Source organism: Pleurodeles waltl, chromosome 11 (assembly GCF_031143425.1).
Source record: "Pleurodeles waltl isolate 20211129_DDA chromosome 11, aPleWal1.hap1.20221129, whole genome shotgun sequence".
Taxonomy (NCBI): Eukaryota; Metazoa; Chordata; class Amphibia; order Caudata; family Salamandridae; genus Pleurodeles; species Pleurodeles waltl.
The window spans coordinates 631,636,117-631,649,102 of record NC_090450.1 but is presented as its reverse complement, the minus strand read 5'-3'; the positions used below and the strand labels follow the sequence as shown (position 1 = coordinate 631,649,102).

Here is a 12,986-nt window from a genome sequence, read left to right as displayed (position 1 = left end):
AAGCACTGAGTTATCATGTGCAAGATTCCGTGAATTGGGCACTAATTAAGTCCCTCAAACCCTTTACTCAATTATTGGTGAGATTTGGCAATAGGGAACTGCCAGGAAGCTCCACCCAGATTGGATCTCAGTTCCCACTTCAAGAATCAGAGTCCCACTTGAGACCCTCGGCTGGGGGTTCTTCTACTGCGGATATCTTGGTGAAGGTGGCGTCCTCGGTTCTCAGAGACCATGAATATCAAGGCGTTGAACTCGAAATCCCTTTGGGGATTAAATCTGTTCCGGGTTCAGGTGACATGTCCTTCGACACTTCCATTCACGCCTCTGAGTCTGACAAATCTGATGATGAACTGCGCAAAAAGAAGCGCAAATCACACCATTCTTCTGCAGAGGTCCCAGAAACTGCAGGACGCAACTTGCATTTCAAGCCTGAAAATATCATCCATCGTAGGTCCACTGAGTGGTTTCCTTGCGCAGAAGTAGCGCATTATGTCCAAGAGAAATTGCACAAGAGCTTTGAACGCTATGTTCGCAACACCCTACGTTCCGAATGTCCTCAACCGTCTCTCCTTGGTAAGGTGGCAGACACACCAGAATTGGGCCCTAACATGGCAAATTTCTGTGAAAATTTGCTAAAGACCCTAAGAGAGGACTTGACCGCGCCTGCCGCGAGTGTCAGGACAAGTTATTCGATGTATCCAGTCCTTTGACTGGAATATTGGAGCTTGCTGTCCAGGCTAAGGAAAATAACTAATTCTTAGATCTGAAGGACATTCTTGAATGTGCTCAGCGGGCCATTTGCATGCTTGGTAACGTCTATTGCGCTATGTCTGCTGAACAGCGCAAGTCTTTTCTCATGAGAATCAACCCCAAATTTACTGGTTTAGCATCTAAAGAGGTTGGTTCTCTGGCTAACAGCTTTTGTTTTGGAGATAAGTTTGTTAAAGAGCTAGGGGAGTATATGGCCACCTTTTCAGCCTTAGACAAGGCCCGGACGTCAATTAAAAAAGGCATTCAACAACGCCCTTTTTCTCAGGGGCGGGTGTTACAGAGGTCAGGTGCCAGGCTAAGGTTTCCAGCAGACCTCTAGAGGCGGGTACAGAGCTAGAGGTTCTTTTTCCTCAAACTTCTATCACCCAAGATACCGAGGGGGAAAAGGCAGGTCGGGCAGAGGAGGTTATCAAGGAGGATCCAATGCAGCAGATGCCAATTTTACAGGTAAATTTAATTCCAGATTCCGAGGTCTCACTGGGGGGGAAGGATTCAGCTGTTTGTAGAAAAATGGGCTCTCATTAAACAAGACCCTTGGGTACTGCAGACAGTTCAGAGCTTTCACCTAGAGTTTTAATCCTCTCTGAAACAGTCTCTTCCCCTAAATCCTCTCCTTTTTTCCCTAAGCGAGAGCAAATTCATAACCGACAAAGTCAAGGCTCTGGTTTAGAAAGGGGCTATAGTAGAGCCCATTCCTCATCCTCAGGGATTTATCAGCACAGTGTTCTTGGTACAGAAAAAAGGCGGAGGTTCTCGCCTTGTGTTGAACCTCAAAAATTTCAATTCGTGAGTAGTGTACTGCTATTTCAAGATGGAGGGTATCCATTTATTCAGAGATCTGTTGCAAGAGAAAGATTGGATGGTGCGCCTCGATTTAAGAGACGCTTATCTATCAGTTCCAATATTTCCCCCCAATCGATGATTCCTACAGTTTCAATGGGGTCAGATGTACTACGAGTTTGCAGCCCTTCCATTTGGTCTGTTGTTGGGTCCTTGGTGTTTCACCAAATTACTTCACCCTGTTGTCCAGTAGCTCAGAGAACGCGGGGTGAGACTGATTATTTATCTCAACAATATTTTAATCTGGGACAGAACGTAGAACTTGTCATGCTCAGCTCTCTTGGGCAATTCAGTTGCTTCAGGATTTAGGCTTCATTATCAATCACAAAAAGTCAAGCCTGTCCCCTTCTCAGACAATCGAGCTCTTAGGCTTCCAGATAGACTCAATCAACGCACAGTTGAAACTTCCCCATCACAAGCAGATTTCTATCAAGAAGGAGTTGAGGAGAGCCCTTGCCTCTCAGAATATATAACTGAAGACTTTAGCTCATCTAGCGGGTCTCCGAGCATCGTCTATTCAGGCCATATTTCCAGGACCTCTTCATTATCGGGCACTGCAACGTCTGAAGATTTGACATCTTCAGAAAGGGTTAGCCTACTCAGAGCAGATCATGCTCTCGACAGAAGCCAGGACAGAAATTTCCTGGTGGCTGGATCATATGGAGGCCTGGAACAGCAAAGTCATATTTGCATCTCAGCCAGAGGTGATCATAGAATCGGATGCCAGCCGTTGGGGCTGGGGAGCTTGGGGTGGTCCAGTGGAGACAGGGGGCCATTGGTCTACAGAGGAGCTCCGTTATCACGTCAACTGTCTGGAATTGTTAGCGGGAGCGCTTGCAATCAAGTCCCTGTCACCCATTGAGGTGAAATGTTGCATTCTTCCGAAAATGGACAATGTTTCAGCGGTCCCTTACATAAATCAGCTGGGTGGTACGAAGTCCAGGCTTCTGGCAGAGATAGCCAAGGATCTTTGGCATTATTGTCTGGATCGCCAAATTTCAGTCATGGTGGTGTACATTCCCGGAATATAAAATGTCAGAGCGGACTGGAACTCCAGATTCCTTCGGGACTCCAGTGATTGGCAGTTACATCCCAGGATTTTTCAGGCCATCAATCTACAATGGGGTCTATTTATGATAGATCTCTTTGCTTCCAGGTTGAATGCACAACTCTTGACCTTCTTCAGTTGAAGGCTGGACCCTCTGAAAACAAATTTAGATGCATTCCTACAGTCTTGGTCACTGGAGACCCTGTATGCATTCCCTCCATTTTGCATGATTATAAGAGTTTTAGTTCAGATCAAGCATCAGAAAGCAGAAGTGATCTTGGTGTCTCCCTGTTGGAAGGCCCAACCCTGGTTCCCAGAGGCAATAATGATGTCATGCGCTCTTCCGGCTTCTGTCCGGTCCTTTCTGAATCTGTTGATGGACCCAGTGGGCTGTCCTCATCCGATGGTGGTGCAGGGCCTTCTGTCTCTCATGGTTTGGAGACTTTCAGGAGATGTTGGCAAGTGCCTGGAGTTTCGGAACAAGCAATGTTCTTCCTCACACAATCTTGGGCTCCCTCTACCCACGCAAGGCATGAATCTGCCTGGCAACGCTGGGTTAGGTGCTGTGAACGCGATGTAGCTCCCTTTGGGGCCGGAATTCAAGTAGTGGTTAATGTTTTGTCAGAATTAGCCAGTCAGGGTTTAGCCTACAGGACAGTGAACAGTTATAGATTGGCCATCTCAGTCGGCCACCCTCATATCCAAGGTAAACCAGTTGGTGAACATGCAACTGTATATAGATACCTTATGAGGTATTAGATGAATTCATCCTCCTCAACCTAAGTAGTCAGTGTTATGGACGTTAATGTAATCTTGACTTTTTTGAGAAATTGGCCTTCTAATGAAGATCTTTCCCATAAGCAGTTATCGGCAAAGTTAGCCACTCTGTTGTGTTTGATATCTTGCAGATGGGTATCGGATGTAAAAGCACTGAATATTGCAGGTAGAGTATTTACATCTTCTGGGGTGTCTTTTATTATTTTAAACGTACTAAAACTGCATCACGTTGTGTTTCTGATCCTGCTTTTCCTCACAATCATAAATTGTGTGTAGATAAATGCTTAAAAGAAAACGAAGATAGGACTCGTGAATTTAGACCCGATTCAACAGGTCAACTACTTATTTCTCTACAGAAACCTTTCTGCCCAGACTCATATGCAACTTTGGCCTGTTGGGTTAAATGGTTATTGACAGAGACTGGTATAGATACCAGTCTTTTTGGGGCTCACTCTGTTTGAGGAGTTATGGCATCCAAGACTTTTTCAGTGGGGACTAGACAGGAAGATATTATAGCTGCGGCAGATTGGTCTTCTGACTCTACTTTTAAAGTATTCTATCATAAACCAATTGTAGATGTGGCAACAAGGGCAGTAGAACAACTTTAAACTAGCATAATCCGAAGCCTCCAGTCCTGACATAGATTACAAAATATTTTTAGCTATTGCGTTAAGAATTTTAGATTCTATTAAGGACACGGAGGCGAGGATGATCCCACCTAGAATTATTGATATGTATTCTATAATTGATTATCTGTAATATTATTTCTAGGAGTATGTTTTTCAGTTAATACCCACCCTGTTGTTTTAAATCAGTGTTTTTTTCTTGGTATTATTCCATATGTTCTATTCTTTAGGCAATGACGGCAAAGCTGCTTGAACATTACGCTCAGGAAGAGTGAAAAAAGAAGTTCAGTTCTATCTCCAAAGACATGGTTCATCTACTGGAGGCTGTTGTGGTTCCTGACTGTTGGACTTCATTATCGTAAGCTCCGTTATGAGCAAAGAAAGAGGAAAGACTGTGTTGATTCAGGAATATATAGGGCAGGGACGCCTTGTGATTGGACAGTTAAGGGCTGGGGCTCTTGGAATATATAGTTAAAATTTTTATTTTATTGTTATTGGCTGCTGTTCTTTACGTCAGTAAAGAAAGAGAAGCATAATCCTCGCCTCCATGTCTTTAATAGAATCTAAAATTCTTAACGCAATAGCTAGAACATTTGTAATTCTATTCTCAGTACTGCCCCAAGTATGAAAGATGATCACTGCTGGTACTTATGCTACAATACCTCTTGCATATGTACAGCAGACACCATATATATTTAAAAAGATATACTCTTATTAAGTATGCTTGACAGTGCTCCCAGAAGACAATTTCCTTCTCACCCCATGTCATTGGCTGTTACGGTTTATCATTCCACCTCCAGTAGAGGACTTGCATTGGAATGTGGGACTGTATCACGTCTCACACGCACTTTGATCCACAACACAGTAAATTATTTACATCATAAACACTTTGGGCATCAGTACGACCATGGCGGTCTTGTGACTACCAGGCTCATGGTGGTGGTCGGACCGCCACCAATGTGGCGGTCCGGCAGCCACATTACGACCATGGCTGTCGCAGCACAGTCGGACCTCCAGCACCGCCAGATCACAACTTTTCATCGATCTGGCGGTCCTAATCCGCCAGAGCAACACTGCAAGCACCACTGCCCTGGGGATTATGAGTCCCTTCTCTGCAGGCAATTACATGGCGGTTGCCCCGCCATGTAAAGGCTGGCATGCACTTAGCATAAACAGTGCAGGTCCCTCCCCCCCGGCCAGCCCCATCACGATATTCACGGTCTGCTTTGCAGACAGTAAAAATCGCAACGGGTTCTGGCGCAACCTAACCTCAATTATGAGCCGGTGTCAATGTTGTCGGCTGTTTCCTGCTGGGCCAGCACTCTGTTTACGCCCACTGACTTATCAGGAAACTCTTAATGGGGCCCGCGGGAAGGGGACCGCACTGGTGGTAACCTGACCGCAGGAGTTTGGTGGACAGCCTTTTCCGTCCGCCAAACTCATAATGACCCCCTTTGTGTACAGATGCCAATATGTTTTCCCTTGTCTCTCCCCTCCCCAACAACAGCAGGCTTTATTAAGATTTTAGTCACTGTGCAGTTTCAGTTTAGTTCATTCATTTTGATACTTTGCCAACATGGCCCAAAAAAAAAAATACCATTATACTGTGTATACAATTTTTAAATAGATAAATAAATTTTAAAATAAGTAAACAAGAAATAAAGTCCAATGAATCCACCCCTACCTACTGGCTTCCCAAAAGAAAGATATTTACGATAAACCAACAAAAACAGAAATACTCCAGCACTCCATCAACCCAAGCTTATCACTCTACTAGATAAATGTATATTTCGCTGGGGCTTAGTTTACTATTTCAGCAACTTATCTTATGGCCTCCCTCCTTCACCACAAATTAGTCGTATCAGAAGGTTGACCAACCCTAAGATACAGAATTAATGATCACATTTTGTTACAATAGTAAAAAACGCTCAGATGTTCTAAAACCCTTGCAGGCAAATAAAAACATTTTTTTAAATGCAGGCATGATCTTGGTAGCAGAGCTCCAAAAACAAAGGTGCTTTAGTGTCCTGGTAGGTTCCACAATTATATTAAGGGCATATTAGGGTCACAACTTGCAGTCTTTCTCTGCTGCAGTTACCTTTAACCTCAAATTAATCCTATCGAAGAAATGGCGTAATGTAAACCCTGGGTTATAGTCACACATTTCCTAACAATATGAGACAGTGGTGCAATTGCCCTAATACCCAAAACTCTAGAAACAGGTAATGAAAGGCCCCTACTTTCTTGTCTAATAGCTGTGCCAAAAACTAGCAAGTGACTCAAATGTCTACTGGCCGATTATACAAAACGGGCATTTTTTTTTTTTGAATTTTCTAATAGGTTTATAGGTCAAGTTTTCAACATTTTCCATTCTATAAACTGAGATACCTCCTGACCTAGCCTTAATTTCAGCATCCAATTTCTAATACATCCTACCTTTATATATTTTATGTATTGCTGCATTTTACCATTTCCGGTGGTGTGCTGCATGTGGGCAAGATGAGGTTAGTGACCACAGTCTGCAGATTTGAATAAAACGGCATATTCCTTAATCAAAATTGTAATACTTTTCTTCCTAGCTGTTCTTTGACATACATCTTAGTTTGAGGCTCCCATCAAGTTCACAAAACTTGTGATTTTGTCCAGATTCGCCATCCCTGGCAGTGAGGGCGTAGACTGAAGGTTGGATTTAAGAATGTACCTGACCATGCCATTTACTGCTTCCATGATTCTTTCTCAATAATTCAAGAGTCTTTTGAAGCATTTAAATTTAATATTCACAAGACTTGGTGGCAATGAAGAATTAGAACATTGGAATGCTGGAAGCTCCATTGAAAACAATGGAGTGCTCCGGGCTTTTACTGGCCGGTAAAAGCCCGCAGCACCAACATTCCAATGTTCGCTTTGTTCACAGCAACAGCTGTGAACAAAGCCTCACGGACCCCGAGGGGTTTTAATCCCCTCGGGCTCCGTGAACATTTTTTTTTTTTTAATAGAACATTCTGCCCTGAGTGGCAGAATGTTCTAATAGCCTTAGAACCCGCCGTAGCGGGCTCTACCGGCTATTAAAGCCCCTCTCCCTTGTTAAATGCCCTCGCCTTTGGCTCAGGCATTTAACGCGGGGAGCGGGCCTTTAATAGCCGGTAGAGCCCGCTATGGCGGGTTCTAAGGCTATATTAGCTGTTTCCCCTGGACAAACCCAACCAAGATTTCTAGATGTTCATTTTCATTTTTTTCAAACGTTGGATTTCCTTCTCTACCGAAATTTCAGCGCCATACGGCAGCAGATTTGTAATTTTCAAATTACATGTCTCTCTTAGCACCTCCCCAGAGTTATGGCCCAGTTCCTTATCCAGTGTGGCCACGGCACTGGTTTGCTGATCCGGCACACAGATGTTTTTTTAAATTAAGATTTCAACTAAAAGTCGTACCCAAATACTTGTATTTATTTACAAACTCTACCCATTGTCCTTTCAACCATCAATTTTGCTTATGTATTTAGAGAAGGACATAGCTTTCGTTTTTGATACATTATCACGTTGTTTTCAGAAAAAGCATCCACCAATCTCTGCATGTCTACCAGTGCAAGATCCATAATAATTGTATCATGTGCGAGGAGTAGGAATGGTATTTCAGCTTGATCCAGTAGTGATGAAAATGTCCTGACTCATCAAAAGTACTTGAAATGTCTGATATACAAATAGAAAACAAAAGTGGTGGCAAGGACAGCCATGCCAGAGGCCGTTTGGAGTTGTAATTAGTTTTTTAGACAGAGCTCTGTTACTCGCCAGCTGTACTTTATATCAAGCATTCTAATCATTCTAAAGTTCTATAGAGTATTTCTTGGGACCTTCTTTTCTAATGGAGCACTGATGCTGCCACACCAGGACTCTGGGATTCTATATACTTTTATACCTGCCTCCATTGGGGGTGTAAGAACTTAGGACCGTAAGGTAGGGTTTGTCTGTATTAACATGTCGACCTCCTTAGTGGAGAGGATCACATCTTCTTATCACATGAAACCTTGGCCTTTTTCTACTTCCCACTGACACAGAGCCAACTGCACCCAACCATCGGGCTCTTTAGTCTTATACAATGTAGATATATATTTAACCCATTTCTTCCTGGATGGGGTTAGCGATGATCTTGGTGGTACCTAGGTATTTTCCTATCAGGTTCAAGAAGGTTTGATTCATTTTCAACCTTAGGGTTACAAAAACTGCCAAACGTCTTTTCCCTTTCAGACCACCTTATTCACTGCACTTCTTTCCGGTATGTCTTTCTGGCCATCTTTAAAGCTACTTCTCTCTTCAGTAAATCATGTTTGTGGGCCCCCCTTATGTTTTTATCAAAAGTAGCTTTTGCTTTATCACAATCAGATTTCCGGACTGGGATTATATTGTGGGTTTAAAACATGTTCAAACTAATTTGCATGTTTTTATCAAATTATCATAATCATGCAAAATGTCTTTAGAGGTATGGGACCCATGCTTAACAAGAAAACAAGATATCTACTTTCCTGTCTCTCGTTTCAACTTAGTCGACCAAATAATCCTTCTTTGTTCTTGAAATGAATTTCTTTGCTGCCAAACCAGGTGTCCCTGTTACTAAACCCATAAAGGATTATAAGTGAAGAGGTTTGTGGTCACTGCCACCCTTAACCCCCAACACCATGCCTATTAACATAGAAAAATATTCGGATGATTTGACCACATAAGTTATCAGTGAAGTTGTTCTCTCATTATCAGTTGTGCTTTTTCAGCCGGGAAAATCACTGAGGGACCTCCCATTTATGACTATCAAATTAAGTCTATTTAAGGCACAGCCTAGTTTCTTTCTCAAATAGCTATTCTTCTTTTGACACATTACTTGAACAGGGATACCCAAAACTGTTTGGACATCAAGCTGTCCCCATCGCTGTTAGCCTATCGTGGAATTTTTGTATTAAAATCATCTAATAATAATAATATGGGGGCCTGCGGATATCTAAATCCAATTTTATTGACTAAGCGAATCAGCATAATTCTTGTCCCTGCTTCTTATTGGGCGGCGAGAAATATACATTTACAATACCTAGCATTTTCCTACAAGAATCATCACACGTCACTGAAGAGGTTTTAGTATCAGACACAATGATTGTTAGGAAGTCGTGAAATTTCTTTAACGCTCTAAAGCTTTCTATGTTCTTCTCAACCAGTACTACTCGTTCGTAAGCTTCCACTTGGAATGCCAAAAATGCCTTTATCAGCTTTCTTAAAGACTGTCAAGTCTTAAAAAGTGATTAATCTGTGGCCCAGGTTTCCTGGAGGGCAACTATCATACACCTGTTTTCTTTCAACTTACTTATAATATATTGTCCATTTCTTGTAAACTCTGCCATAACCTATCGCCCGAAATTAACTGTTGCAGCCACCCACCTCCAATCGTGTTCTTTAGAACCTCCACTGGTTTTCACCAGGGAGTCTGTGCCTAATTTACGCCTAGTTCTAATGCAGTTATTTTTAATCTTTGTAAACCAAGCTCTTGCTGGGAGAATATAGTATCACTATTAAGGGTTAAGGATTGCCTTAACCAGTTATTGTAGTCATCTACCAAACTCGTCTCATAAGGCACATCCCACTTTTCTTAATACAAATCAAAACTCACACATCTTACCTCATTAATTGCCTTTAAGACTAGTTCTAACATTTCTCTCGAGTAGAAATGTATTAGGGCATATGGCAAATCTGGAAGGGCTAACTTATCACGTGGTATAGATACCAGTTATATGCCTTTCAATGTAATCTTTGCTAAAGAGGAATTGGAGTTAAGCAAAATCATCATGATTTTAGACATATTCATATGCCAGTTGGGAGCCCAATTTGCAAAAATCTCCACTATACTTATGGACAGTGAATTTCCCTCCCTATAGTGAGACTCAGGATTTTGATACATTTTTGGGTATATGTTTGGGGATGGATTGCTGTGGTAGCCCCTGACCCTCCTAATACCCTTAGCCTTTCTATTGGAAACGAGCACATCTGAGATGCTGTTTGCTGCACTAAAGGATGTCCTCATGCAGCCCTTTCCCCACTACTATCTCTTTATCACAATATGCGTTTTGGTGACTCGCCTTTATCCATATGACCCTTCCCAACTACAATCAGCTGTACTGGGCAGAGGTCGGGTTTCTGAGAATCTTGAGTAGCTACGACCATTTGTATCAGGGAGAACATGAAAACCCTTTTAATTTTTTTGTGATTCTCCTAGTCTTCTTTTTACCTTTTAGGACAAATTTTGCAAGATTTATTAAATTGAAAGATTGGAAAGCCTATCCCTGTTGCAGCACTTGTAGGCCACTCCTTACTGCCCTTCACCACCTCTTGCCATATGTGACTTTTACATGTATCTTGACTTTCTTTCCCCAGAAGATCCATGTTACACTTGTTGAATAAGTGCATTTTTATCAGTTATGCTTTTTCCGTAGGGCTACAAAAGCTGTGACGCCTAAGGGTTACCACATTTTCTTTAGGTAAATAGTAGATCTCAGCATGTATTTCAAGCTCTGCTCTTTATAAGTTTTTTAGGGGATCAGAGATCTTTAGCCATACTTTACTAACCTGCCGCTTGTGGTCATTCCCACAATGGAACCCTCAGTTATTCTGGTTGCTTCGGCTCCTGTGTCACAGGGGGCTGATAACTGGCTAATTTTACTGACGCCCAGACCGTTATTATTATTATTGTTATGGTCCTCTGAGCATGTTTGACAAGGCGTCGTTAACATGCTCTTCCAGTGTCTAACAGCTCACTCCGACCCTAAATTAGGGACATCATGTAATCCATTACTGTTCGATTCCTGGGCTGTGGCTAATACAGGTAGGGCTGATTTCAAAATGGGGGTCCAAATCATCACTCATAAGACACCCCCATCCCCTGCAAAGTCAGTCTTTTTTGGTGGTGGGTTGGTGGTTTCTTAATAGGGATACAACCACTTTTGCTGCATCAATCCGAGATGGAGTTTTACTGTGAAGCATTCATTTAATTTCTTTTTGCTCACTGCTATGCTCTTATGCAGAACGCTGAGAAATCTTATCAACCTTCCCATGGTACAGTACCTCGCACTACTTCCTTGATCTTCATTGTTATCAACAGGAGTAACCTCCAAGGCTTCTTTGTAAAGTGCGGTGAATTGTTTGGAGAGCCATGAAGATGTCTTAGCGGTTGTTTCATCATTGTCAGCAGCTCACTGTTGGCTTTTTAAACTGAAGTACTCACCGCAGCAGACTGCTAAAAGTAGGCAACTCCTTACAGCCGCCCTCCAGACCAATACGCAGAACTTAGCAGAGGTGGTACAGATTACATGAGATCACCCCTGCCCTGTGCTTACCTCCACTCGGCGAGAATCCAGGTGATGAGGTAGGGCCTGATATAGTAATTATCTTCAACAATGCAGACTGCCACAGTGACGTAACAAAAGTCGCCCCAACACTGACGCCTCACTTGGTTTACAGGATGTCAATCTTAAAATGTTGGCTGCAAAATACCTTCGGTCCCACCTGGTGCCACCAGGCCCTGTGTGTACAGGGCAACAGTTGCTGGCTACCGCAATTTCCACTGCAACCACTTATCGCTGCCCAGGACTGTGAGGCGTCTGCCCATGCCAGACCACCATATCCCCCCCCTTACTCTGCATGACTACTCAGGGGAGACTGGGAACGTGTATGTCACAGTGCTCAGTGGACATTAATGGGCTGAGATCAGCCTGCTGCCAAAGCTGTTTGACTATCACAGGCACGAGCAGACCGGGTGCATCAAATTTTATAGAACACTGTGGCAACACCTCTTCCCAAGCTTCCGGCATACACTGTAGTTGTAACCTGCCCGCTGCGCTCTGCTCCTCTGAAGCCACACCTTCTCCACAATCTGTGTGTCCTCCATGCCGCGCTGTCCACTCGTTCATTGTACACATTTTCTCCACCTCTCTTTCCCACTGCTATTTCATGTTAACTTTCCATTTATATTTCTCATTACTTTATCCGTGTACGAATTCTACTAATGTTTTCTTCATGCATTCTTCTCACTATGGCTTTAGGTATAAATTTAAAAAAACACTTTGCCCAGGCCATTAAGTCGGTCTTTAATGAGCGATCACCTGTAAATACAATCATGCACAAATGGTATCTCTCTGTATGCAAAAGCCACATCATCTAAAACATGGAATGGCCTCCCACTCCACACCAGAGCCTCCTCCTTTCTTCTTGAATTCCTCAAGAAGCTGAAGGTCTGGCTTTTCAATTAACCAATCAACCATAGGAGGAATAGGCGCACATGCACCTGCTCAGCACTAGGATACCCTTGTGGGTGATAGCATGCTTTACAAATACACATAACATATTGGGTTTACCATTGCTTGTTGGGAAATGGGGCACTCTTAACTGTTGAGAAACATGTGGGAGTCATGTGATCTGGAAATGAGTATAATGAGATTTGATTCATAAAGGGGTGATGAGACGCAGACAGATATATATGAACTTGTGTATAGGGTCAGGGACACTCGCACCATATGGCAACTGAGGACCAAACTATGCAGCAAGGCGGTAACTGGTGGATTACGCAGCAAGTACAATAAATCCATAACCCTGCAGAAAACGTGGCAGTCACCGAATCTCATACTTCCCACAGGCCCTCACATTGTATGCGTAGACCTAAAAGTACAGGGTTTATTGTGATAGGAAGGGGGATGATAAATATCAACTGATAGATTGATTAGGAGAGAGGCATTCTGTGGACAGTTCAGAGAAGCACCTAGCTCAGCCTTCCAAAAACCAGTTAAATAAATATAATAATGCAGAGGAACAATAACCAACATTGGCAAAGCAAACAGGACTGGGTTTGTATTTGGAATGAATAGATTATAAGAGCTGAGCACTAAGCAATGTTTTGTT

The 12,986-nt window shown here is 42.8% G+C and overlaps 1 protein-coding gene across 1 annotated transcript in view; it reads right to left on the bottom strand.

The window, feature by feature from the left end:
* The window catches only part of DOCK5 (dedicator of cytokinesis 5), a 799,955-nt gene that overhangs the window by 754,839 nt on the left and 32,130 nt on the right, over positions 1-12,986 (bottom strand). The window lies entirely within an intron of this gene.